Here is a 4,508-nt window from a genome sequence, read left to right on the forward strand (position 1 = left end):
ACCGCCAGGCCTCATGAGCCCCAGGGGTGCACAGCTGGTTCCCGGGAGGGTACAGCACCCGGCGCGCCAGCCTCCATCACTGCCGGGCCTCGCGAGCCCCAGGGGCACACAGCCTGGCCCTGGGAGGGCATAGCACCCAGCCCACCAGCCTCCATCACTGCTGGGCTTCAAGAGCCCCAGGGGTGCACAGCCGGGCCCCAGGGGGGCACAGCACCTAGCCCACCAGCCTCCATCACTGCCGGGCCTCATGAGCACCAGGGGTGCACAGACAGGCCCCAGGAGGGTACAGCACCCAGCCCACCAGCCTCCATCACTGCTGGGCCTCGCGAGCCCCAGGGGTGCACAGCCAGGCCCCGGGGAGGCACAGCACCCGGCCTGCCAGCCTCCATCACTGCCAGGCTTCACGAGCCCCAGGGGCGCATAGCCGGGTCCCCGGGAGGGCACAGCACAGGGGCCCACCCGCGTCCAGGCACCACGCAGACGGCAGCTGCCCCGCCCGCACCTCTGACCCCTTGCTCCTGACCTGGGGAGCCCCTCGCTAAATCCTACTCCTTCAGGATGCCACTTGGGTGTCACCACCCCCTGGAAGGCTCCCACATCCTCTCCTGGGCACCCACCGCCCACTGCGCCCTTCCTGAAGTGCCGATTGACACCCTTCATCATTGCCCACTTCATGTCCCCCAACCTGGGCATCCAGGAAGGGGAGGGGGGCCTGCCCCCTCAGCAGGGGACCCCCGCACAAGCAGGGCTGAACCTGGGGCTGCTGACCTGCCCAGCGCAGGAGGGGGCGGTGCCCTGGCCTCCCTGGGAGCCGCCCAAGGAAGCCAGGTCGGCCCCCTGACACAGCCTCGCCCCAGAGGGAGGGGACAGAGGGGCACCCCCAGCCTGAAGCAATACTCCCTGGGCAATGGCCTGCTGCCGGCGTGCCCAGAACAACGGCCTGGTTGTTGCAGGGGAGCTGAGAGGCTGTCCCACAGGCCGGCCTGGTGCGAGAATGGCCCTCATTGTGTGCGCCAGACCCACTGGGCCCAGGGCGCGGAGCAGCTGGGCCATGGCCGCCACTGGGCACGCGCTCGGGAGATCGGTGGCTGCCGGATGGGTGTACCCTCCACCTGCTGCCCCGGGGAGTCCCGGGTGTGCTCTGGGTGTCCCCAAACACAGACTCGGGGGTGGTGCTACCTGGCGGCTGAGAGACTGACAGGCTCACAGTGACAACCTGACGACACGGCTCTTCTGCACACTCAGTATCTCCTTCACCTCGAGACACCAGGACTACGCCCATCCTACAGATGGGGAAACTGAGGCGCGCAACCGTTACCTGATCTGCCAGTGTCATGGGCAGGACGTGGCAGAGGAGCCCTGAGCTGTGTGGCAAAGTGCAGCCGGGCGGCCGGGGCGGAAAGTTCACAGGCCTTGTCCACCCCGCCGTCCCTGCCCCCGCCACACACCCCAGCCCCGAGCACAGAGCCCCACACACAGCACTCACTCGGCAAACACTGGTTCTCTTCATGCACGGCTGTCTCAAATGTGGGCCAAGTTTATTTCTGGGGTATTCTGTTTGCTTGTCCCAAGGAGACCCTGCGGCCAGTGGATACAGCCAAAACGTGTGTATGCCCCCGTGGCAGCCCACGCTCACAGCTCACCCGTGCTCCAGGACGCCCCCAGGAGGGCTGCCCCGTGCCCAGGGCCCTGACAAGCCCCCGCTCTGCTCCAGGCTGGGGATCCGGGAAGGCAGCGCCTCTTCCCTTTCCAGGGGTCCCTACACCCTCATCTCGGACAGAACTGCAGAACAGCTGGCCTTGGCGTTGCCCAGGACAACTGAGGGTTCAGGGTCTGGGCTCAGGTCTTCAGTGTTCAGCGTGAGAAGCATGGGTGAGCCCCCTGCGCCAGAGCCACCCTCGGGGGACAAGGGAGGCGTGCCTCCTTCCTTGCCTACTGGGTAGCGCCCGAGCTCTGGATGCAGAGCAGGGGCTGGGTGTGGGCCTTCAGCCTCAGGCCTGACCCCAGCAGCCAGAACAGGGCCACAGACACAGACTGGAAACCCAGCTGTGGGGAGTCACGGCTAGCAGCTCCCTGAGACCAGCAGGTGCCCTGACCTGGCCTTCGTTAACAGTGGCAAGAGCAGAAGCCTCCACGTTCAGGTCCTGGGCAGGAAGCAGGCCGCGGGCAGGGTGTCCTGGGCACGGACCCTGGAGGCTGGGCAGGGAGGGTCCTCCAGCCGCGAGCACGGCCTGCAGCCTCCACCACACCAGATGGTGGGCAGAGGTGGGCCTGGCCCCGGGCACTGAAGAGCTCCCGGGGGGAGGGACGAGAGTAGAGCCCGCCGTCCCAGAGCCCACCCACCTGCTGACAGCTGGGAGTGGTCCTCACTCCCTGAGCCCCGTACCACTGCCACCCACCCAGGAAACTGACCCAGACCCCAGACTCGCTGGGACAGACTGGCCTGTTCAGTCTTGGGATTTGGCTTCTCGGCAGAGGCCAGCACAGGCCAACCTTGACTTCACGGACAGCATCAGGCCCTGGGAAGCCACCACGGCCACCCCCTTGGTTTGCCACCAGAGGGGCCGAGGCAGAGGCACAGCCCAGGTGGGGCAGCAGAGGCGTTGTTCCTACAATGCCTTGGTTTCCCCACCTCGGCGTTCAAAGCCCCCTCTCCAGTCCTAAATGGCAACTCGCAGTAGCCCTTAAAGCAGCACCACCTGCTTCAGCAGGAGGAGGGTCTACACTGGCACAAAGAGCACAGTTCTCCAGCTCAAGAAAGGTCCTGAGCCCTGACATCCAGAGTGCCTGCTGGAAAAGGGGTCTGAGACGGGGCCCTGCCCCTCCACCCTGAGCCCCTTCCAGGCCAGCCAGTACTTCGTCCCTCTCCCCACTCAGAGATGGGAGCAGGTCAAGTCAGGGGCTCTCCCGTCAGGGAGACCACCCTGTCAGGGAGACCGCCAAGTCAGGGAGACCACCCTGGAGCTCCATACTCGGGGCCCTCAGGGCCCAGAGAGGAGGAACTCGGACAGTATCTTCCCGGAGAATGGCCCAGTGTCCGCCAAGCACTGTCCCCATCCCCTTCCACCTGCTGGCTGGTTCTGGCTGCCCCAGCTGGCTGTGGGCTCCTGGGGGACGGAGGAGAGCTCTCCAGGCTGAGAGAAAATGGGCGCTGGGACCCCTAAAAGAATGATGGAGGCCAGGTGGGGGCCACTAAAGCACAGTGCGGGAGCCAGAGAGAGACCCCATGGAGCTGGCAGTCCCCCCAGTCCCTGAGCGAGGGGAGCACATGGACGAGCTGGGCCACATCAGAAGACTATGCCCTGGGTCAGCTCTGAGGACAGTAATGTCCCTCTCTGGCCTCAGTGCCCCCATCTGCGCCTGGGGGGAACAGCTGTCTGGGGGCCTCTCTCACTCGGGCAGGACTCCCGGGGCACTGCCCTCACTTCAGTCCCTTGCCCAAGCCTGGGCAGATGGGGCCAGCTCTCCGGACCTGAGGCTGACTGTCCTGGCAGAGTTAGAGACTGCCCTAGCCCGCCTCCACCCTGCACCCACTGGACTCTCCCCTCACTGAGGTCAAGTGGGTGGCGGGTGCCAGTGCCAGAAGGGCTTGCCAACAGCTCCTCCCAGACTCTCTTCCCACCAGGCTCCACTTGCACCTGGGGCCCCTCTCCTGCTTTTCTACGCCTGTTAACCCTGACATCCCTCCACCCCAGCATCAGCTCCCCACCCTGGAAAGGAAACGGTCATGGGTGGGGGGGGGAGGTGCGGCGGGCGGCGCATGAGGAACACCTGCGGGCCTGGCTGAAACTGACACAGCAAACCCAGACAGGACCTCCCAGCTGAGACTCTTAAGGCTGGGAGAAAACGTTGCTCCCTGTTCTCAAGACCAGCTAGAGATGGGAGACAACATCTCCCCGGACTCTAACCTCTCACGCTCCCCGACCTCCCCCAGGTATCCGCAAACCTCAGCTTCTCCGAACCCGTCACCACCACCCGGGGCTCTGCCTAGCGCAGCAGCAACGCGAGGACAGGCCACCCGAGGGGCGGCTGCGCCCCTCCCGGCTCGCACGCTCCACCCGCGGAGACGAGGGCCCGGGATGGGACCGCCGCGTGGGCCTGGACTGCCCTGCCCGCCGTCCAGCTCCTACAACGCTTTTACAGCGAGCGAAGGCCATAACCGAGAGGAGCCTGCCCCGGATCCCGGAATCCAACGCTGGCGACCCGGAGGTTAATTATTAACTTCTCCGCGGACCACGCACTTGCTCCCGGCGCCCTCGATCCCTAGCATGGGGCAGGGGCAACCGTCCCCCCAAAACACACGGAGCCCCACCCCGCCTCCTGGAAATTCACGGCACAAGGGGCCCCGGGTCGCTGCTCCAGGAGATGGAGTGGGGGCTCGGAGACCCGGCTCTCAGGCCCAAGGTCACCCGACAGGCGCTGCCGGCAGGCGGGAGCGGGCCTCCGGCCAGCTACTTTCCCGGATCCAGGAACTTCTCTGCGGCCCGCGGCGCCCGAGCCCGGTCCTT

This window comes from Bison bison, unplaced genomic scaffold (assembly GCF_000754665.1).
Source record: "Bison bison bison isolate TAMUID 2011002044 unplaced genomic scaffold, Bison_UMD1.0 scf7180017864295, whole genome shotgun sequence".
NCBI lineage: Eukaryota > Metazoa > Chordata > Mammalia > Artiodactyla > Bovidae > Bison > Bison bison.